We start from the raw sequence: 24888 nt of genomic DNA, 5'->3' as shown, positions 1-24888 counted from the left end.
AAATTTTAGATCCAGCTCTCAAACTTTTTCCATTGGCATTTCCGACGGAAAAGCCCACACACGATCGGATTTTCCAACAACATAATCCAATTTGACCTTCTCCGTCGGAAAGTCCAACCGTGTGTACAGGACATGTGGTTAAAGTGGCTGACAGGTTCACTCGAGGGCTCATTTTGCAAACTCAACAGCTGCTGACATTGGTCAAACCACCACAATGGGCATGACGTCTGGGGCCAGCAATTCTAAGGCTTGAATCATGACAATAGCGTTAATGCCTGGGGTATAATTACAAAACATCTTATAAAAGCCAGACCTTGCAAGCATGACATCTCATTTGGAAACAATAGCATTAGCTATACCTGAGGGGGAGCGGTAATCCCATTAATTATGAGTATCAAAGAATTATGAACACCTGTCAGGGGTGTTAATTTCTTGAAGGTGTCATTATCGTTGGTTGTGTAGAGGATTATAGGAGATCATTATGGGCTGCCCTGGAAGCATGGCGGTTCTCCAGCACATTCCACTTTAGGCCACAAGAGAAATCGAGATCTGTTCGTTCACACTTGCCCTACCCGTCCAGTTTGGCTCTTCTTGGCTCTTCTTGCCCAGCCCCACCTATCCCCACCCAGCTTTTGTCCCTCTGCCCTGATAAGCAGAGTTCTGTATAAACACAGGGAAGTGAGTGAAGGGACAAAAAGAAATAGAGACAGAGAAGGAGGTCACGAGACCGAGGGCACTACCATGTCAGCAGTCTGCAGTCTAGAGTTGGAATGTGATAATATGGTGGGCCCAGAAGATAGTTTGGATACTGCTGGGACGCTGTGAATGCTCAGACCGGACCTTGTGCAGAACGCTGGCACACAGGGGAACACAGGAACCCACCAGTGCAGAGGCCAAGCAAAAGTAAAGGCAATCCAGAGACAGCAACAGCAGGGTAGAAGAGGTAGGTGCCAAATCAGAAGGCAGGAGAAGGGTCAGAAGCTAGGCCAGGGTCCATGTCAGATGGGCAATAAAGGTACCAAATCAGCAGGCAGATGACGTAGTCAGGACACAAGCCAAATTCTGCAACAGGAGATCTGGACACAGCGAAGTCAGGAGGCAAGCCGAGTCAAACACAGAGTAGCAGATCGCAGGTCAGGTCATGAGTCACAGAAGCTGGTGACCACTCAGCAGTTCTCCTTAGTTATACTGTGCTTTAGATAGGGCTCTGGGCACCAAAAACCAGTGCTGAGCGTGCCTGCTAATTAACAATAATGCATGGACACGTGCACAGCCCTAACTATGCATGAGAATACTAGTTGCAGTATGCTCATGGGAAGATATCAAGGAAGGCTTGTTTATAGTACGGATGTTGCTTCAAGGAGCATATGTGTGTGCAGGCCAGCAAGACCCATACCGGTGTGTGCATGCATGTGCATATGCGCTTGCCTGGGCACACATGCACCTGTCTCTGACATGGGCAGCAAGTGGACTATTTAAACAGGAGTGCTGTACTGGCTCATTGCTGCCTAATCTATTGCATTTCCATGTAAGCCATTACGGTTCCCTATTTGACTCCTTGTTGCTGACCTGGCTTGCCTCTGACCACGCTTGAACACTACCTACCCTGACCTTGGCTTGTCCCTGGAATCTGCCTTTACCTCCCGTCTTATCTGATCTGCTCCACCACTGCTAACCTCGGTCTATGTCCTGACTACTAGGGATGAATCGATACCATTTTTTTTTTTTACAACGAATATGAGTACCGATACTTTCTTTTTAGTACTCACCGATACCAATTACCAATTTCTACCGCAACTGTTTTGTTTTCACTTCAGCTGTCAGCAATGTTACAAAGCATTGAAAAGATATTTACTTATGAAATACATTTTTTAACATTTTTTATTTTGCGCTTTTTCAATGTGAACTATGTATTAAATATGTGTAAATATATGTGTAAAAATATTCACTAACAAAGCAAACAAAAAAAGTTTTAATTGTTTATCGTTTATAAAATAGACGTGAACAAAAAAAAAAGCAGGACAATAATAATTAAATGGAGGAGAATAGGGAGTTAATTAAGGCTGATTTGAGTAAATTAAGGGTTAATAAAGGGTTAAACAGAGGAACATTTGTTCATCCCTTTGATCTGAAGATGAAAAAAATGAAAGATACAAAAAGAAACAATGTTATTTTAGTGTTGTTAATAAACATTGCTGCCTGTTTTTTTTTTTTTTTTTTTGACAGCTCCAATTACCAAACTTCTTTAACACTTCAGCTGTCAACAGGGGAGACCCACTGACAGCTCAAAGACCCAAGCCTGAAAGTATCGGTTTTAGGTATCGGTGAATTTACACGAGTACCGATACTTGTGCAAACACCCTTCTGCCTGCTGATTATGCCTGACCCGATCTTCTGTTACCGACCTGGCATGCCTGACTCCACATCTTGCCTTGTCCTGTCTGCCAAATGCTCCCTGACTGGTGTCCTACTTGCCTGGTCTTCGCCAGTTTGCTCAGCACCAGGAACTGGTCTTTTATCAGCCAAGCATCAGCCAGTATGCTGTCTGCCAGTTCTGGGTCTACTGCATCTACCCGCTATTTGATGTCTCTACCATCTGGTTCCTCTTTGGAGAAACACTGGCACAGTCTGCTGGACATGCTACAGCCGCTCATGCCTCACTGTGCTCTTGCAGCCACTGTCTCATTATCAGTGGTACTTGAGCAGTAACAGGTGTGTAGTCAGGAGCCGCTATTGTGCCGGCTATTGTGCCGGCAATGCAGTGCTGTTAATGTGGAGCTGTCTCCCTCTAGCATTGGCTTGGACTTCATGTGTCATTTCCTAAAGGCAGAACCTAGAGCGGAGCAAAGCATTGTGGGATATATAGTTCAGAAGGCTGGGGTTTTGATTCCAGCAGGACTGGAATGCCTGTGGCCAATTATAGCTCAGGGGGTTTAGTACACGCCCCACACTATATAAGGCTGCCAGCGCGACGGCCTTGTGTAGTGTGTTCCGACGTGCAGGGAAAGATCTAGCTAGGCAGGGACAGTGTGTTCTTTTCTCAGGCATCTTAAAGTTAAAGTGGTGTTGTGTGCCTCCAGCACAGTATACACCTGTATCTACCCTTTATTGCTGTTTTTCTCTAATTAAGGCATCTGCAGGAGTTAGTGGGTGTCCTGTGCCTCCAGCACAGTATACATCTGCATTTACCCTTTATTGCTGTTTTTCTCTAATTAAGGCATCTGCAGGAGTTAAAGTGGGTGTTGTGTGCCTCCAGCACAGTATACACCTGTATCTACCCTTTATTGCTGTTTTTCTCTAATTAAGGCATCTGCAGGAGTTAGTGGGTGTTGTGTGCCTCCAGCACAGTATACACCTGTATTTACCCTTTATTGCTGGTGTTCTATAATAAAGACATCTGCAGGAGTTAGTGGGTGTTGTGTGCCTCCAGCACAGCACAGTATACACCTGTATCTACCCTTTATTGCTGGTGTTCTCTAATACAGGCATCTGCAGGAGTGGGTGTTGTGTGCCTTCAGCACAGTATACACCTGAAGATACCCCTTATTGCTGGTGTTGTCTGTTATATTATATATTGCATATATTGCATATTAGCCTTTGAAATTAGCACATTTGATTTCGAAAGTTTGAGTCACATAGACTTTAATAGGGTTCTTAAAGTTCGTACAAATTTTAGGTCCGTTCGAAGGTTCTGTTGCGAACCGAACCGGGGGTTGTTCGGCTCATCCCTGTTTGCCAGTTGTTTAATGTTAAGTGCCTGTGGGCTGAGGAGAGAGTGGCCTGACATAGTTCTGTTAAGTGTCAGTCCTCTGCCTCCCTGCGGCCTGTTCACATAGGCCTCAGTGACCTAACAAGGTTGGATTGCATTGTGTTTCTTTGCATGTTGTCTTGCTAAATAGAAATCTCTAGACTGCACAATCATTTCATACTAGTGCTATATTATTTCCAGACAAGTTAACCTTATGACATACAGTTATGTTATGCATTTTTGTCACAGTAAACAAATATAAACTGCTTCACCTGCATCATGTAAGTTTTTTGTCATTGGTGTCAAATGTTAAAAAAAAAAATACTGAACCCAGGGTGTCAGAAGTGGTGGAGGACTTGCAGAGTAGGGGCAACCAATGGGGTACAGATTCTACCAGCGGCCCTGAGGGTAGCGCTACAGGTGCAATAATGGGGCACTATTCCTCACACTGATACCAATGATGGGGCACTATTCATCCTACTAAAACCAGTGATGGTATACTATTCCTCCCATTGACACCAACATTGGGTCGCTTTTTCCTCCTACTGAAACAAACATTGGCGCCCTATTCCTCCACCTAATACCAAAGAGGCATTGTTTACTCCAAGTAATGCCGAGACATTTTCTACTCTACTACAGTCTGCCCCCACAAAAATCTGAAGCACAGTAAAAGGGCCCTTTGTTTAGAGAGTTTAGAGACCCCTGATCTAGATCATGGTATGTCTAGTAGTATTGGTCACATTCAGCTGGACTTGTTCTTTGACGTTCAATGCATTTCATTGATTGTCCAAACCACTTCACACAAAAGCTGAGATATGCACACATTCATACAACCCAATTTAGTTAAACATTCACAGTAGGTCTTCCTTATCTTCTGTTGCTGCTCCACCACCTTACTGACCTTCTACTTCCCTGTCTATGCCTTCCACTTATAGTATCTCACAAAAGTGAGTACACCCCTCACATTTTTGTAAATATTTTATTATATTTTTTCATGTGACAACACTGAAGAAATGACACTTTGCTACAATGTAAAGTAGTGAATGTACAGCTTGTATAACAGTGTAAATTTGCTGTCCCTTCAAAATAACTCAACACACAGCCATTAATGTCTAAACCGCTGGCAACAAAAGTGAGTACACCCCTAAGTGAAAATGTATAAATTGGGCCTAAAGTGTCAATATTTTGTGTGGCCACCATTATTTTCCAGCACTGCCTTAACCCTCTTGGGCATGGAGTTCACCAGAGCTTCACAGGTTGCCACTGGAGTCCACTTCCACTCCTCCATGATGACGTCACTGAGCTGGTGGATGTTAGAGACCTTGCACTCCTCCATCTTCCATTTGAGGATGTCCCACAGATGCTCAATAGGGTTTAGGTCTGGAGACATGCTTGGCCAGTCCATCACCTTTACCCTCAGCTTCTTTAACAAGGCAGTGGTCATCTTGGAGGTGTGCTTGGGGCCATTATCATGTTGGAATACTGCGCTGAGGCCCAGTCTCTGAAGGGAGGGAATCATGCTGTGCTTTAGTATGTCACAGTACATGTTTCCATTCTTGGTTCCCTCAATGAACTGTAGCTCCCCAGTGTCGGCAGCAGTCATGCAGCCCCAGACCCTGACACTCCCATCACCATGCTTGACTGTATGTACACAAGACACACTTGTCTTTATACTCCTCACCTGGTTGCCATCACACTCGCTTGACACCATCTGAACCAAATAATTTTATCTAAGTCTCATCAGACCACAGCACATGGTTCCAGTAATCCATGTCCTTAGTCTGCTTGTCTTCAGCAAACTGTTTACGAACTTCCTTGTGCATCATCTTTAGAAGAGGCTTCGTTCTGTGACAACAGCCATGCAGAACAGTTTTATGCAGTGTGTGGCGTATGGTCTGAGCACTGACAGGCTGATCCCTCCGCCCCTTCAACCTCTGCAGCAATGCTGGCAGCTAGGGATGAGCCAAACACCCCCCGGTTCGGTTCGCACCAGAACTTGTGAACGACCCCCGCGTTCGGTACGAACGTTAGAACCCCATTGAAGTCTATGGGACTCGAACGTTCGAATTGGAAAGTGCTAATTTTAATGGCTAATATGCAAGATAGTGTCCTAAAAAGGGTTTGGCGACCTGCCTCCTGCCTCAGGGGACATGGTTCACTGCAAAAAAAAGTTTTAAAAACTATCGTTTTGGCGGGAGCACTGATTTTAATGACGATTAAAGTGAAAAAAAAAAGTGAAATATTCCTTTAAATATGGTGCCTGGGGGGTGTCTGTAGTATGCCTGTGAAGTGCCACGTGTTTCCCGTGTTTAGAACAGTCCCTGCACAAAATGACATTAAACGGAAATAACACCATTTAAAACTGCTTGCGGTTTTAATGTTATATCTGGTTCCTGCAATATGGTTGAAAATCCTTGAGAAAAATGGCATGGGTAGCCCTCCCTGCCCATTACCAGCCTATTTGTGTCTTGTACACATATTAAGGGGAACACTGTACCCATATTAAAAAAAGGAAATGCGTGTGGCCCCCAGGCCCTATATACTCAGAACAGCAGTATACAGGCGGTGCAAACAAGACAGGGACTGTGTAGGTTTGTTGTGTTAAGTTGAATCTGTTTGTCATTTTCAACCGGTACATTTTTAAAGTGTAGCTCCAGTCAAAAAAACTATTTTTAAGCTTTTTGGAAAACATAGGGAAGGGTTATCACCCCTGTATAATTTGTTTTGTCGTCCATCTTTTTTCATCTCACTTGCTGCTGTCTCCTTGCGTTTGCAAGTAGGAGATGTTTGTAAGTTGGATGTTTGAAAGTAGGGGCCTGCCCTATATTATAGCGGTATGTACTGGGTACAGAGCACGCAGACAGCACGCACTATCTCCTAACACTACTGACTGCAAGCTCTATTATTAACCACTTGTTAGCCCAATGTTTGCATAAAGTGAAAGATGAAGTTATGCTGAGTAAATAGATATCAAACATGTCACTCTTCAAAATTGCACATGCCCGTGGAATGGCGCCAAACGTCGCTACTTAAAAAATCCCCATAGGCAACGCTTTAAATATTTTTTTACTGGTTACATGTTTTGAGTTGCAGAGGAGGTCTAGGACTAGAATTATTGCTCTCGCTCTAACATTCTCGGCGATACCTCACATGTGTGGCACATGCGAGCACATGGGGACATGGGCGCTTTAATTTTTATTTTATTTTTTTATTGTTCATTTTACTTTATTTATGTTAGTTTGACATTTTTTCCCCCAAAATATATTTTTGATCACTTTTATTCCTATTACAAGAAATGTAAACATCTCTTGTAATAGGAATATGGGGTGACAGGTCCTCTTTACAGTGAAATCTGGGGGGTCAATATGACCCAACATCTCACCTCTAGGCTGGGAAGCCTGAAATAAAAAATAAAAAAAAGATTCTGGCTTTGATGGTACTGGCGAGTTGGTAGAAGCACCGGAGGGCGGTGAGGGGTGGGGGGCGTCTATGGCTGGGTATTTCAGGGTATCACCGAGTATGGCTATGTATCTCTGAGTATGGCTGGGTATGGCAATTTATGGCAGGGTATTACAGAGTATTGGCGGGGTATTGGCGGGGTACTACAGAGTAATAGCAGGGTACTGCAGAGTATTGGGGGTACTGCAGAGTAATGGCGGGTACTGCAGAGTAATGGCGGGTACTGCAGAGTATTGGGGGGTACTGCAGAGTAATGGGGGTTACTGCAGAGTAATGGGGGGTACTGCAGAGTAATGGCGGGGTACTGCAGAGTAATGGCAGGGTACTGCACTGCAGAGTAATGGCAGGGTACTGCACTGCAGAGTAATGGCGGGGTACTGCAGAGTAATGGCGGGGTACTGCAGAGTAATGGCGGGGTACTGCAGAGTATGCACTGGTATTGCAGAGTATTGGCAGGGAATTGAGGGGTTAAATTCGGTGAGCAGCGATGTGGGCACTGCAGATGCAGCCCACATCGCTGCTGACACCGATCTCTTTCCCCTCCGCTGTACCGATCGGTACAGAAAGGGGAGGGAGGAACAGGCGTCATAACATGACGCCGGTTTGTTTCCAAGTGATCACTCTGTGATTTGACGGAGCAATCACGTGGTAAACGGCCGCTATGAGCGGCCGTTTACCGTGATGCGCCGGGTCCTGTGGACCCGGCGGTCACGGATGCTCTCGAGTGCGCACACCTCGGGGCACGCGAGAGCAGAATTCTGGGAGGCCGTTAATTAACGGCCTCTCTGAGTTAAACAACCGCCCTGAAGCCGTTAATCGGCAATGGGCAGTTGTTAAGTGGTTAAAGCTAGATCACTAGCTATATAGGTGAGGTGAATATAGTGGTGTATACTGCAGTCAGGGCACAGACAACAACCACTACACAGCAGCAAGATAGGAAATCAGCCAAAAACGATTGGTGTGTACTGTGTTGAAGGTACACAGAACACCCACTGCTTCAGATGCAAAGTAACACACTACAGGAGGCCGCCTTAAAGGTGGCCTTATATAGTGTGGGGCGTGCACTACACAGCCTGAGCTATGATTGGCCACAGGCATCCTGCCTGTGGCCAATCATGGCTCTCCTCGCTGCCGGCGCTGCGATTGGCCAAGCATGCGGGGTCACAGTGCATGCTTGGCCAATCATCGGGCAGCAATGCACTGCGCCAACGCAGTGCATTGTGGTCCGCGCGCGCGTCACTCGAATTTTGACGCGAACGGCCAAAACGTTCGGAATTCGCCGAACGCACGAACAGCCAATGTTCGAGTCGAACGTACGTTCGACTCGAACACGAAGCTCATCCCTACTGGCAGCACTCATACGTCTATTTCCCAAAGGCAACCTATGACAACCTATGACACTGAGCACATGCAATTTGGTCAACCATGGTGAGGCCTGTTCTGAGTGGAACCTGTCCTGTTAAACCGTTGTATGGTCTTGGCCACCGTGCTGCAGCTCAGTTTCAGGGTCTTGGCAATCTTCTTATAGCCTAGGCCATCTTTATGTAGAGCAACAATTCTTTTTTTCAGATCCTCAGAGAGTTCTTTGCCATGAGGTGCCATGTTGATCTTCCAGTGTCCAGTATGAGAGAGTGAGAGTGATAACATCAAATTTAACACACCTGCTCCCCATTCACACCTGAGACCTTGTAACACTAACAAGTCACATGACACCGGGGAGGGAAAATTGCTATTTGGGCCCAATTTGGACATTTTCACTTAGGGGCGTACTCACTTTTGTTGCCAGCGGTTTAGACATTAATGGCGGTGTGTTGAGTTATTTTGAGGGGACAGCAAATCTACACTGTTATACAAGCTGTACACTCACTACTTTACATTGTAGCAAAGTGTCATTTCTTCAGTGTTGTCACATGAAAAGATAGAATAAAATATTTACAAAAGTGTGAGGGGTGCCAATCTTTCCTTCCACCTTCCCTATCACCCCCCCCCCCCCCTATCCACCCTTCCCAAATTAATTTTTTGAGACCCCTATCATCTATTTTTTTTGATGTTGGGTTATACCTAATTGGGGGGGCTGAGTGCGGATCCCAATGTGAGTGGGACCGGCGGTCAGCACCCCCCTATGCGAGAAAGGGACAACTTAAGGTGAGGCTCTTCTTTGAGCCCACATGATTATCTCTACTTCATTGGGTGTACCCTAAATACCATAGATTTGTCTTTTATGAATGAAGGGCTTGTACATAAAGCACAACAGTTGTACCTCTGAAATTACGTGCAAATTCTGCTTGTACTCTGACTGAAAATTAAGTTTTATGCTCTCTTCTGTAATGAGGACATTATTTGCTTGTCTGTTGCGTTCTTGTAAAGTTTTATTCATGTCTTGTTTACCATTTTCTTAAATAAAAGAAAAATTGTTCAGTCAAAAAAAAAAAAAAAAAGTGTGAGGGGTGTACTCACTTTTGTGAGATACTGTACATATTAAAGAGTCATCATAAACCCAGTGTATTGGTAGGTAGAACTGAACATAATATACCATAACCCAGAGACATGAGGGGTGTACTCAATTTTGTGAGATACTGTACATCTCCACCCACCTCTTCCATACACCTTCATCTCTGGCCATCTGGATTTGATTGACAGCCTAGTGCCACCTCAGGATTCCATGTCCAAGATGGCAGCACCATTCATCTTTCAAAAGGAAGACCCATATGTCTACTGCACCTACCCACTATCTGTTGTCTCTGCCATCTGGTTCCTCTTTGGAGAAGCACTGGCACAGTCTGCTGGACATGCTACAAGAGCTCATGCCTCACTGTGCTCTTGCAGCTACTGGGGATGATTCACTAAAGGCAAATAGACAGTGCACTTTGCAAAGGGCAGCTGCTTCAGAGCTTAGTAAATGTACAGAAGCTCTGCTGACTTTTATCATCCAATCATGTGCAAGCAAAAATCCTGTTCTTTTTTTAAAATTTTCCTTGCACGTGATTGGGTATTCAATTTTATTGCAAAGTGCACAGTGTTTTTGCCTTTAGTAAATCAACCCCACTGTCTCACTACCAGCGGCACTTGAGCTGGAGCTGTAAGAGATGCCTTCCTTTTCATATCAGGCTCTACCACCAGGTACATGATAGCAGATCTTTAGGTACAGCCATGTACTCTATCATCTGGCACACAAGGTTTCATATCACGTACAAGCACACAGCAGATTTTTACTCTAACTCATGGACAGTTCCTTTGGTCTTCAGTGGACCCTTGGCTTGTCCACCATCAAGTATCACCAATTTCCTTAAGTTTTTAGAGCTTTTAATGGCCATGACCCTGCCAGATGGCTTATTAGACATGTGCGATTTGTTTCGTACGAATCTCAAATTCGTACGAATTTCCAAAAATTCGTACGTTTGGGAGGATCCGAAATACGAATTGCCGTGCGTCCGAATTCTGTACGGAATACGAACTTTTGTTTACGAATTCCGGATTCCGGTTCACACTGCCGCGACTTGTCAGGCGACTTAGTCACCTGACAAGTCGCGCTCCTTTCTGTACTATGGAACCGTTCTAATAGGAGCGACTCAAGTCGCTCTGACTGAACTTTTGTTTATGAATTACGGATTTCGGATGACGACTCAGTGCCCGTTCACACTACTGCGACTTGTCAGGCGACTTAGTCACCTGACAAGTCACGCTCTGTTCTGTACTATGGAACCGTTCTAATAGGAGCGACTCAAGTTGCTCCGACTGAACTTTTGTTTACGAATTCCGGATTTCGAACGACGACTCAGTGCCTGTTCACACTACCGCGACTTGTCAGATAGAGTGATCTGACACCAGCACCGTGACATAACACATGTATGAGGTGCCCCAGGAGGATGTAAGTTTTTACGAAACATGTCGGGCTGTTTGTGCTAATACCACCACGCTTAGAATATTCCCTAGCACGGGTGTATATTTGTTCTTAATTTTAACCGTTTTTTTTATGCATACTTTTTATTTGTTAGAATCGGACCTATTCGGTCGTACCTTTGGTCTGCTGTGTATTTATATTTTTTTATTAATAAAATTGTCGACTGCTTAACGGTACGTTCACGATCGGAGTCCTTCTTTGTTTTGCCCTTCCCCACGCTCGTGGCCGGGAGGCCCGAGTGTTTTGTGTTTCACCACAGGTTTGCGCACTGCAAAACCTTGACATCCGACGATGTCTTCAGGCAACTTACATTGACTTCTATCACAGAAGTCTTCTGCAAGTCATAATAAGCATAATGAGCAATGTTTTTGCCTTTAAACTCATCGTAAAGAACGAACGAACGACAATTCGTATTTCGTACGAAACAGAACGGAATTTCGGACACGAAATATGAAGTACGAATTAATTTTTTTACGAATCGAAACAGAACAGAACGGAACTAATTTATTGACGGCGCCCATATCTATGGCTTATGCTGTCCAAAAAGAAGAGTATTTCTATGACTCTGAGAAGGGAGGTGGAGACGAAGGATGGGTGGCAGCCGGAAATCGATGAGAAATGATGAGAATGATGTGGCTAGAAGCTCTTGGGCTGGCACAGAGGGGCAGGCATTAGCAAGACTGATAGGAAGAAATTACAAACAGTAACGAGTCATTAATGAGGAACTCTAAGCCCCTGTACACACAATCGGAGATCCTGACAACCAAATCTGTCGGGATTTTGTCCGACGGATTTTGTCCGAAACTGTTGCATACACACGGTCGGACGGAGTTGTCGGAAAATCTGATCTTTCAGAACGTGATGACGTTATTTCGTTACGATGGGACTACATTCAGGCTAGTAGCCAATAGCTTTGATGTAGGAATTTGATCTGAGCATGCGTAGCACTTTGTCCGATCGGAATTCTCTACACATGATCGGAGTATGTCCGATCGGACCAGTTTGTCAGAAAATATTTCCAACAAGTTGGAAAATTGGGTCTGACGGATATTCCGACGGAAACAGTCCGATGCATACCACACACAGTCGGATTATCCGTCAAAACAGTTTGATAGGACACATTCCATCGGAATCTCTGACCGCGTGTACAAGGGCTAATAGATACTTTTTAAATGTATTTTTGGCTATGTAGCAAGGTCCCAGGCCTCCTTAAGCCTTTGTACACGTGGTCGGACATTCCGACAACAAAATCCAATGGATTTTGTCCGAAACTGGTGTTGCATACACACGGTCATACAAAGTTGTAGGAAAATCTGATCATTCGTAACGTGATGATGTTATTTCAGTTACGACGGGACTACGTTCAGGCTAGTAGCCAATAGCTTTGGTCTAGGAATTTGATCTGAGCATGTGTGGCACTTTGTCCGATCGGAATTCTCTACACACAATCGGACAAAGTCCGATCAGATCATGTTGTCGGAAAGTTTTATAGCCCAGCTCTAAAACTTTGTCCGTCGGATATTCCGACGGAAACAGTCCGATGAAGCTCACACACAGTCGGATTATCCAACAACATGGTCCAATCGGACATTTTCCGTTGGAATGTCCGACCGTGTGTACAGGGGCTTAGTCTAATGAGAACCTCCAGAGCCAAGAGCTGCTGACATCCTTCCATATAGAATGAGTTGTAAGGCATAGTGAGTGTAATGCAAGATAGATTCATGGGCACCAGACACTTCTTGAATGCAAAGAGATTTTATTTCTCTTGAACAGAACTTTGGGAGAGAGTGTTAAAGCCAGGACACCCTTAGGTAGTTGTAATGTTAATTTGGCAAACTCAAAGACTTCTACGGGTAGACAGCCATGCAGGGAAAGGCATCCAGCAAGACACCACATCTGCATAGGTAGGAATGCTGTCTCCTATGGCAACAGTCTTAGAACAGTTCCTACCACAAGTTGTGATGAACTCCTTTAATTTCTCTACAGTCACTCCTTGTAGGTTCTCAGCCCACTCAGCTCCCAGTCTCTTTCACTAGACTTGCTGATTCACTGCCACCGAATCCCTTGAGCTCTTCCAATCTTCACTTTAGTATCTTCCTCAAGCGTCACCCCCGCCTCTCTTCCGGGTCCCTAGCTTGGCACTCCGGATACTTATCAAGCGTCACCCCACTGGCCTGCTCTGTTCCTGGCTTGACACACAACGCTGCTCTGCAAGCGTCACCTCCGCTGGCTAGGTCCCTGGCTTGACATCTGCTGAAGTTTCCCAATTCTTCACCATCCCTGGTTGGTGAGAATAATGCTCCGGTACTTGCTTCAGCTACTCACTGTGGTCCCTGGTAAAAACGTGGTTGGCCCTTTAGTGGCGACACCTTCCCCTCTACCTCCGACCACAACAGGTTCTCCGGCCAGCAGAACCGTCACTTCTGGTTGGACTGCAAGCCGCAATTCCAACCCTGCGCTGCTCTCTTGCTTCTGGATAGGCCCTCAGACAGCCTATCAGCCAAATGTGCCCGGGATAGGCCCAAACTCTGGCCTAGCAGCCTGGGCAGTACTACACATGTCCACCCAGACAGCCACCCAGGTGGCACAGAACAATGATCACCTGACTCTACCCAAATGGATAAACTATCCCAGCAGGCCAAGGGAATAAAGAAAACCCCTGCCCATTGGCTGAGATACCCCATATACTCCTAATCTGTCCTTGCTTTGCCCTTGTCTTATTTAATGTCACCAGGTATCTGGCCACTTAGCGGCAGAAGATAGAAGTGCAGCAATTCCAGACTTAGGGTGAACTCAATTGATCCCGAACAATGAGCCAAGGTAACTACACCTGGCAGGTAAATATAGGAGCAACCCTGCCTAATCATCAGGGTGCTACAGTTACATTCTTGGGGCCCACCAGGGTATCTCCAGCGGGCCAGTCCACCCATGGTCAGGGCTGATTAATGTAGATTTATTTATGCGTTCCTTCTGCTACATGTTCTTGTTTATGTAACCCATCTTAAAGCGGGAGTTCCGCCGTTTTTTTTTTTTAAAAGCCAGCAGCTACAAATGCTGCAGCTGCTGACTTTGAAAATAAGGACACTTACCCGCCCAGCGCGCCCGCGTTGTCGGCACCTCAAGCCGATCTCTCGATCGTCTCTCGGGTGCTGCCGCCACCATCTTGGGTATGGGAATCAGGAAGTGGAGCCTTGCGGCTTCACTTCCCGGTTCCCTACTGCGCATGCGCGTGTCGTGCTGCGCAATAAGGATGGTCCCCGCTGTCTCTGGGATCCGTGTGTTTCCCAGCAGACAGCGGGGGACCTGCGGAAAGGGGCATAAATATCCGCAGATTCTGTGGATATGTATGCCGGAAGTGGGTGCAGACACCTGTACTGTACAGGTACCTGCACCCCCCTCCCCCCTGAAAGGTGCCAATTGTGGTGCCGGAGGAGGGGAGGGTTCCAATGAGTGGAAGCTCCACTTTAGGGTGGAGCTCCGCTTTAAGTGTCGGAATTAAGGCTGTTTGTAGTGCTGGAAGATGTCATTTCCTGAACGTATTGAACACCTGACCAATCTTATGTCCTCCACGATATAAAGGTCTAACAATGCCATAATGAGATGGCAGTTTTTATGACTGCCCAGGCATTGATATGAAGTGGTACCGGCTTTTTACACGGGCCATTAGCAGCGATGTCAATCACAGTTAGAAACAGAAGCATTCCATCACAATGTGTACTTACATCTTATTACATCTGAGGTTTGCAGTTCTGGAAGTGGAGAGGTTTTCAATGAGGCAATTCATCAGAATAAGTGCCGCTTAATCCTTCTTTTTTGCGGAACGGCACGTACTGTATGAGCAGTAGAAGTGGCAGCTTCGCCTACAGCAGTTCCTTCACCGACGGAGCATGCGTACATTCAGCGTGTTGGCAACCCAGGCACAATTTTCTTGATTGGTCATATGTGGGCGTTGGAGGACCGAATCATCTGCTGGCTTTATCTTTCAGACTCCAATGGCAAGATCTTCCATCATTATAAAGTCATCAGTCCCCCAACAACAATTCTGCTTTCCCTTGGTGCAGATTTAAGGCATAACTTGCATGAGAGCAGATGGTGCAGCTGCTTCTAGGCCCAGGCATGTACTGGCCATCAGGACTACAGGGAGTTTCCCGGTGGGCCGATGGCTCAGTGGGCCACTCTGATTTAAGGGGGCTGGTAATGGGACACTCTGATGTAAGGGGGCTGCTGATGGGACACTCTGATGTAAGGGGGCTGCTGATGGGACACTCTGATGTAAGGGGCTGCTGATGGGACACTCTGATGTAAAGGGGCTGCTGATGGGACACTCTGATGTAAAGGGGCTGCTGATGGGACACTCTGATGTAAGGGGGTGCTGATGGGACACTCGTATGTAAGGGGGCTGCCCATGGGACACTCTGGTGTAAGGGGGTGCTGATGGGACACTCTGATGTAAGGGGGCTGGTGATGGGACACTCTGATGTAAGGGAGTGCTGATGGGACACTCAAAATGTAAGTGGGCCGGTCTAGATGAAATCCAGGGCCAAATTTCTGTCCCAGTCCAGCCCTGTCTAGGCCTGATACTATCAGGGGGACCATCCATACCTGACTCTTCTCCTCATTTCCCAACTGTATGCCCATATTATATTTTTTACAGAGTATTTTATTTTTTTGTTCATTTACTTTCTCCATGTTAGTAAGATAAGTACATTTATTGCATGATAAGAAACTGTATTGGGTAGGATCCATAGTTACAGGCCCTGTGTTTGTAGTCACCTGGGACACTTTACAGCAGCCTTAACCTATAACTAATGCCCCGTACACATGGCCAGACATTCCGACCACAAAATCCCTCAGATTTTTTTTGACGGATTTTGGCCAAAATTTGTCTTCCATACACAAGGTCACACAAAGTTGTCGGAAAATCCGATCGTTTGTAACGAGGTGATGTAAATCAAGTACGACGGGACTACGCAGAGGCCAGTAGCCAATAGCTTTCGTCTCCAAATTTTTTTCTGAGCGTGCGTGCCTCTTTGTGCGTCAGAAATTCTCTACACGCGATCGGAAAAAGTCCGTTCTAATTTTGTTGTCGGAAAATTTTAGATCCAGCTCTCAAACTTTTTCCGTCGGAAATTCCGACAGAAAAGGTCCGATAGCGCCCACACACACGATCGGATTTTCCAACAACATAATCCAATCTGATTTTCCGACAACATAATCCGATTGGACTTTTTCCGTCTGAAAATTCAGACGCGTGTATGGGGCATTACACTACTGCAAAAGTGGGCAAGCCAGCACAAGATGTTGTCTGCAACATTCTGCATAGTGGCCGGGGTTCCTTCTCTTTTGTGTGCTGGAGATATTAAAAAATGTCTAACTCCAGAATGTTAGAAACCCTGTGGACCCCCACACCCCTAATTATCTAAATAATCTGCTAGGAAAAAATAAATAAAAAAAAAACCCCTATATAAATACCAATATTTATTTAAAACTACCCCTGATTCCTGGAACCCCACCCCCACACTTGTTCTTTTTGCTGGGGTCTTCTGGCCAGCCATGTGACACCTTTGCGTCTTCTTCCTGCAGTGTCATGGGGCTGTCCCCAATGCTCCAGAGAGGATGCCATTCTTTCTTCAAGCCAAACCTGAAAACTATAAAGCCCCGTACACACGAGCGGACTTTTCGACATCCAAACTCCGACGGACTGAGTCCGTCAGACTATCCGATCGTGTGTGGGCTGCAACGGACTTTAGCTTCGCAAAAGTCTGACGGACTTTAGAAATGAAGCATGCTTCAAATTTTCCCGACGGAACTCCGCCGGACCCGGTCCCCTTCGAAAAATTCGCTCGTGTGTGTGCTACTCCGACGGACTAAAACCGACGCTAGGGCAGCTATTGGCTACTGTCTATGAACTTCCTACGTCTAATCCAGTCGTACGTCATCACGTTCGACTCCGTCTGAGTTTGGTGTGATGGTGTATGGTCAAGTCCGTTCGGTCGAAAAGTCAGCCAGAACTCCGTCGGAACTCCGTCGAAACTCCGGCGGAACTCCTTTGGAGGTCTGTCAGACTTAATCCCTCTCGTGTGTACGGGGCAAAACTTATAGGATTGTAACAGACCTGGGAGACCTTTGGGTACTCCAAAGAAAATAGTAACGTGGCGCACATAGTACCCCCCTCACCCTCCTGTGAGGCCCTGTTCCGAGCCACATTCCTGTCCGAATAATGTGCCTGGGTTTCAGTTGGACTAAAACCCGGGCACATGATTCAAAACCCAGACTGTCCGGGTGAATTGTGGACAGGTGGCAACCCTACACAGGGCTGCTGATAAGGCATTACAGCTAGGGTTGCCACCTGTCCGGGATTCACGGGTTTTGAATTATGTGTCCCGGTTTCAGTCCGCCTGAAACCCGGACAAAATATTCAGACAGGAATGTGGCTCAAAAGGGCCTGACAGGAGGGGTGAGGGGCTCTATGCACACCGCACTACTGTTCTCTTTGGAGTGCCCAAAGGTGTCCAATGTCTGTTACTTGCCTATAGTGTATGGTAAAAAAAAAAATAAAAATTGCTGTGCACTGCTAAAGTGTTCCGGTTTGGCTTGAAGAAAAAGTGGCGACCCCAATTACAGCTGGTCCTGTTGCATAGTTGCCAACATTGTAAAAAAAAAAAAAAATTCGGGACACTTTTTTGGCAGTAGGCGGAGTAGTGGTATAATTAGGGGGCGGGGGGGCATATGGTTATAGGTGTGGCATAGGAAAAGGTAAAAATGCAGTGCAAAGCGCGTCGCGGAAAATATGGGCGTGTTTTACGTAAAATAGTGGGTGTGGCTTACATGGGGCGTGGCTCAAAGAGGTGTGGTTAGAGTCTGAGATGAATGCAGGATGGAGAGGGAAAGGAGGGGGGAGGGATGGAGGGACAGCAGCCCCCCGATCCTACACCACAATAGCAATATGTGTTTTCCAGAGTTTGACAATCAGCAGATAAAGATACTCCAAATACCTGATGTTAGCGCTTCAATCATCCTAGTGCCATTATTGTTATGGTGTCAGGATGATTGAAGCGCATTATTTCTATTATTACATTGTAATATGAAATGAAATCATTCAACTCACCATAATGCCGAATCAGTGGGAGCCATGAGCGCGTCACTAGCCACGTTGCCTGCCACCAGATGCCATCAGGTGTCCCAAGCGGAGTCTGTCCTTACATCAGGTGCCCCATCAGAGGTACCTTCCTCACATCTGTGTCCATCAGCGGAGCCCCTCCTTACATCTGGTGCCCCTCTGACATCCACAGACCGCCCCCCACATCCACAGACTGGCCCCCACATACTCCACAGACTGGCCCCCACATACTCCACAGACCGGCCCCCACATACTGCACAGACCGGCCCCCACATACTGCACAGACTGGCTCCCATATACTGCACAGACTGGCCCCTGACAGCCACAGACTGGCCCCCGACATCCACAGACTGGCCCCCACATACTGCACAGACTGGCCCCCACATACTGCACAGACCAGCCCCCGACATCCACAGACTGGCCCCCGACATCCCACTGGCCCCCGACATACCACTGGCCCCCGACATTTACCACTGGCCCCCGACATCCACAGACTGGCCCCCGACATCCACAGACTGGCCCCCACATCTCCAGACTGGCCCCCACATCCACAGACTGGCCCCCACATCTCCAAACTGGCCCCCGACATCCGACTGGCCCTCGCCCCGACATCCACACAGTGACAGACTGGCTCCCGACATTATCATACCACTGGCCCCCGACATCCGACTGGCCCCCGCCCCGACATCCACAGTGACAGACTGGCCCCCGACATGCCGCCGTTGCCGCATGGAGACTTTGAACTGTGGCGCCGCCCACTGCACTTTACACACACACACTGGCACCGGGGGTGGGCGGCGCCACAGTTTCTCTATTGAAGACCAATTTCTGGTTTTCTAAAAAATGGCGGCCGGCGGAGACATTGTCTCTGCCGGCCGCGGACCTCTAGCGGCCGGCGGCAAAAAAACGGGAAATTCAATTTCCCGGGACAGACAGAATTTCCCGGGACAAAATTCATTCGGGAGAAATGTCCTAATCCCGGGAATGTCGGGACAGTTGGCAACCATGCTGTTGTACTGGGCCCAGACCTCGTCAGCTAAACAGGGGGGGCCCAGAGCAACTTTATTGATCATTTCTGCCTAAATGAATAAACGGATTTTACTAGACCACACCCCTGCTCCTACTTGCTTACCAGTTCTTAAATGACATTTCCCTGGGCCCTATCAGGTCAACAGAGGGGCCCAGGAAGTGGGACTTTTATTTTCATTTTTTGGGCTTAGGGGGATAAAGTCAATGCCGCTGTTTTGCTGCACCCCGGGGGTGGGGGGGGGGGTGTAGGCGGGTCTTGAGGGCCTGGTCAGGAAGGTTGTATGAGGCCCCATCATTTCTAACCTGTTATAGCCTGAAAGCTTTACTTGATTCTTTGAGAAGCTTAAAAAAAAAAGGCACATAGAGAAATTAATATTCTGATGCAATAACATCTGCTGCCCTCTTGTGGTAACTTTTCACTATGCAGTTTAGTATCTCTTTTGGAATGTAATTCCTACACAAGAAAACAAGTTCAGAAATTGAAAGTTGAATGGTGGAAAAAAAATCATATTATCATGATGAACAAAAATCAGGGGTAGTAGAATAACTATTTGTGTGCAGGCTTGCGCAGAGAGAGATGGTATCATTATAGGTTCAGTATAATGAGAGTATAATATAGAAATCTTAATATAGATTTTTTTTTTTATTTAAACACATAAATTAAATACAGAACCATGCAAATTAAATGTGTAAATATTTATATATTGTATATATAATTGGTATTATTATAATTCAGGATGTATATATAGCAACAACAGTTTTGTGCAGTATTTTTCAATATAAAAGGAGATAGTTACAATACAAAGAACAAAGAGGGTTAAGAGGCTTCTGCTCATAAAAGCAGAGAGATATACAGAGAGAGAGAGAGATGGAAAAAGAGATATGGAGAGAGAGATATGGATATATATATATATATATATATATACATATACAGAGGCGTAACTAGCATCTTCAGGGCCCCGGTGCAAGAAACCATGAACGGCCCCCACCAAGGTTGTTGCTAGGTCTACAAAAGATGTCGGGCTAGAGCCCATAGCAGCGAAGAAAATAAAGTCATACACTTGGGCGGACATACACATGTATATGAGATATATATATATATATATATATATATATATATATGTCATTACATATCTGAGTATGGGTCCCCCACTTACATCAGGGTCCCCAGAGATCCCGCACTTACATCAGGTACCCCAGAGAACTTTCCTACTTACATCAGGGACCCCAGAGAACCTCCCTACTTACATTAGGGTCCGCAGAGAGCCTCCCCTTACATTAGGGTCCCCAGAAAGCCTCCCCTTACATCAGTGTCCCCAGAGAGCCCCCCTTACATCAGTGTCCCCAGAGAGCCCTCCTTACATCAGGGTCCCCAGAGAGCCTCCCCTTACATCAGGATCCCCAGAGAGCCCCCCTTACATCAGTGTCCCCAGAGAGCCCCTCTTTACATCAGGGTCCCTAGAGGCCTCCCCTACATTAGGTCCCCAGAGAGCCTCCCTCTACATTAGGTTCCCAGAGAGCCCCCCCCCCTTACATCAGGGTCCCAGAGAGCCTCCCCCTGCATTAGAGTCCCCAGAGAGCCTCCCCCTACATCAGAGTCCCCAGAGAGCCTCCCCCTACATCAGGGTCCCCAGAGAGCCTCCCCCTACATCAGGGTCCCCCAGAGAGCATCCCCCTACATCGAGGTCCCCAGAGAGCCTCCCCCTACATTAGGGTCCCCAGAGAGCCTCCCCTTCCATCAGAGTCCCCAGAGAGCCTCCCCTTCCATCAGGGTCCCCAGAGAGCCCCCTCCTTACATCACTTACATCAGGGTCCCCAGAGAGCCCCCTCCTTACAATCAGGGTCCCCAAAAGCCCCCCTTACATCAGGGTCCCCAGAAAGCCCCTTCTTACATAAGGGTCCCCAGAGAGCCCCCTCCTTACATAAGGGTCCCCAGAGAGCCCCCTCCTTACATAAGGGTCCCCAGAGAGCCCTCTCCTTACATAAGGGTCCCCAGTGAGCCCCCTCCTTACATAAGGGTCCCCAGAGAGCAACCCCTCTTACATAAGGGGGTCCCAGAGAGCAACCACAACCCCTCTTACATAAGGGTCCCCAGAGAGCAACCCCTCTTACATTAGTCTCCCCAGAGGGCCCCTTCCTTACATTAGTGTCCCCAGAGGGCCCCCCTTTACATCAGGGTACCCAGACAGCTGACCCCCCCTTCCAGAGGTTTCCCTGTACCTGGCTGGTGGAGGTGGGAGGCGGCAGTCGGCAACTCTATGGTGTCCACAGGCAGGGGGATCTCCCTGGGGATTGTAGTTCTTCTCTACCGAGTGTATACAGTGGAGAAGAGGGGGGCCTCTGACCAGGGCATGTATCAGAAACTGTGTACAAGCAGAGCGACTCACTGAAAGTGAAACTGATACCTGCCAGGGTCAGAGGCCCCTCCCCTTTCCTCTCCACTGTATACACTGACAATGGGGAAGAGAGAACTACAAGCCCCGGGCAGATCCCGCCACTCACAGGCACCATAGAGCTGCCGATCGCCGCTTTCCACCTCCCCCAGTGCTTTCTAAAGTGCCAGCCAGAGGTGCAGGGGAGATGCCAGGTCTTGGGCCCCCCACAGCGGTAGAACGGCAGGGCCCAGTCGCAAGTGTGACTGCAGCGACCCCTATAGTTCCGCCGCTGTATATATATATATATATATATATAGAGAGAGAGAGAGAGAAGAGAGATGGGAGAGAAGGGGGGGAGAGAGAGAGAGAGAGGGGGAGAGAGGAGAGAGGGAGAGAGGGGGGAGAGAGAGGGGGAGGGAGAGGGGAGAGGGAGGAGAGAGGGGGAGAGGGGGAGAGGGAGACAGAGTGGGGGGAGGGAGAGAGAGAGGAGAGAGGGGCAAGAGAGAGGAAAGAGGGAGGGGGAGAGAGGGGGAGAGAGGGATGGGGAGGGGGAGAGAGAGAGGGGACATTGAGAGAGGGAGAGGGGGGTAGAGAGAGGGGGAGAGAGAGGGAGGGAGAGGGGGTGGAGAGAGAGGAGGGGGGAGAGAGAGGGAGGGAGAGAGAGGGGGGAGAGAGAGGGAGGGGAAGAGAGAGGGGGAGAGAGAGGGAGGGGAGAAAGAGGAGAGAGGGGATGAGGGAGGGGGGAAAGAGAGAAAGAGGAGAGATGGGGAGAGAGAGGGATGAGGGAGGGGAGGGAGAGAGAGAGATGGGGAGAGGGAGAGATGGGGAGAGGGAGGGGTAGAGAGGGGGAGAGGGAGGGGGGAGAGAGGGGGGAGAGGGAGGGGGGAGGAGAGAAGATAAGAAGATAGAACTTACACACGCAGCTAGAAAACCTTCCTAATTCTGCCATAATTCTGTAATATAAGACATTATATTTCTAAAATTCTTTCGTGTGGAAATTTATTTTCAAGAAAAGAGATTCTAAAACTGCAATACTGAAAAATTGCCACAAGATGGCAGCAGAAGATAGCTAATCAGTATATTGATTTTTTTTATTTTGTTTTTACTTGTATTTTCTAACATTGTGGTAAGTGGAAATAAATAAAGGATGACTGCATTCATTTTGTTTCAGTTTAATTTGGATCCATTTCAATCCATCTTTGTACACATGTAAATGAAACCAGCAATTTGAAAACGGGGACTGAAAATTAAAAAGACAACATATATGAAAAATGTTAAACAGTTTTAAAGGATTAAGAGTGGAAGGAAAAAATAAAATACCCTGAAAGCAGTAGGTCTGTAAGGTAAAGTGGGGGCTGTAATGTAAAAGGTATCTGTGATGTAAAGGGGGGTTGTAAAGTAAAGGAAGGATTGTGATGTAAGGGGGGCTGTGAACTGAAGTTGGTCTATGATGTAAAGGAGTAGCTGTGATGTAAAGGGGGGTGTGATGTAAAGGGGGCTGTAAAGTAAAGGAGGGATTGTGATGTAAGGGGGGTTTGATGTAAAGGTGATCCGTGATATAACGGGGGGTTGTGATGTAAAGGTGGTCCATAATGTGAAGGGGGGGGGGGGGGGGGGCTGTGAAGTAAAGGTGGTCCACAATGTAAATTGGGCTGTAATGTTAAGTGGGATCTGTGATGTAAAGGGATAGATTGTGATGTAAAGGGGGTTCTGTAAAGAGATGGATTGTGATGTGAAGGGAGGACTGAGGACACAGATATAAAAGGGGGCTGTCATGTAAAGGGGGTGGGGTTGTGATGTAAAGAAGGGTTGTGATGTAAAGGGGGCTGTGATGTAAAAGGGGGGCTGTGATGTAAAAGGGGGGCTGTGATGTAAAGGATGTGAAGGGATGTATAGGGAGGATTGAGGACACAGATGTAAAAGGGGCGCTGTGATGTAAAGGGGGTGATTGTTATGTAAAGGGGGGGGAGGGTTGTGATGTAAAGGGAGGGATTGTGATGTAAAGGCATAAATTGCGATGTAGAGGGGGAGGGAGGGATTGTGATGTAAATGGGGGGGTGATATAAAGGGAGGGATTGTGATATAAAGAGGGCGCTGTGATGTAAAGGGGGGTGATATAAAGGGAGGGACTGTGATGTAAAGGGGGGTTGTAAAGTAAAGGAGGTATTGCGGTGTAAGGGGGGTGTGAACTGAAGTTGGTCTATGATGTAAAGGAGAGCTGTGGTGTAAAGGGGGGCTGTAAAGTAAAGGAGGGATTGTGATGTAAGGGGAGTTTGATGTAAAGGTGATCCGTGATATAACAGGGGGCTGTGAAGTAAAGGGTGGTCCATAATGTAAATTGTGCTGTAATGTAAAGTGGGATCTGTGATGTAAAGGGAGAGATTGTGATGTAAAGGGGGTTCTGATGTTAAAGAGATCGATTGTTATGTGAAGGGAGGACTGAGGACACAGATGTAAAAGGGGGCTGTGATGTAAACGGGGGAAGGGGGATTGTGATGTAAAGGGAGGAATCGTGATGTAAAGGGGGGCTGTGATGTAAAGGGATGTGAAGGGATGTAAAGGGAGGACTGAGGGCAAAGATGTAAAAGGAGGCTGTGATGTAAAGGGGGGTTGTGATGTAAAGGGAGGGATTGTGATGTAAAGGCATAGATTGTGATGTAAAGGAGGGAGGGATTGTGATGTAAGGGGGGGGGGGGTGATATAAAGGGGGGTGAAATAAAAGGAGGGATTGTGATGTAAAGGGGGGGTTGTGATATAAAGGGTGATTGTGATGTAAGGGGGTGTGATATAAAGGGGGAATTGTTATGTAAAGGGGGGATCACACGGTTTATCAAGGGGTGATATCATACCCTATAGTCACTGCTTCATTGCATAATACATTTGTTTGTCCGCCATCACAGGTACCTGCAGACTTTCCGGGCCATGATCATTTTCATCTAACTAATTGGTTTTTTCTCCTGTCTGAGTGGGATGCTCGGACTGCAGAGTACGAAGGTCGCTGAGGGCAATTCTTACTGAAGGGCAAGTTTATAACAGCAGCTGGAGCTATATCTATACTGGCAGGTGAGTTGAATAGAATTTGGGTTGGTACTCCCTCATCCCACGTCCTGTTGAACAATGAGGTCACTTAGAATTTTACAATATATGATTGATTAAGTTACAAAGCACAAGAGAGAGACGTCTGGAAATGTCCCCGATAAACCAGATTGGGGGCGGCACACACCATCCCCAAACTAAAACAAGGACGTGAATTTTA

At 47.0% G+C, this 24888-nt stretch overlaps 1 pseudogene; it reads left to right on the top strand.

The window, feature by feature from the left end:
• Nucleotides 1-24888, top strand: part of LOC143961452 (claudin-15-like) — a 59923-nt pseudogene that overhangs the window by 24674 nt on the left and 10361 nt on the right.

Source organism: Lithobates pipiens, unplaced genomic scaffold, assembly GCF_037356315.1.
Source record: "Lithobates pipiens isolate NorthernLeopardFrog02 unplaced genomic scaffold, aLitPip1_a1.2 Scaffold_8, whole genome shotgun sequence".
NCBI lineage: Eukaryota > Metazoa > Chordata > Amphibia > Anura > Ranidae > Lithobates > Lithobates pipiens.
Note: the sequence above shows the minus strand (reverse complement) of the source record. Positions and strands in the feature narration are given on the sequence as shown.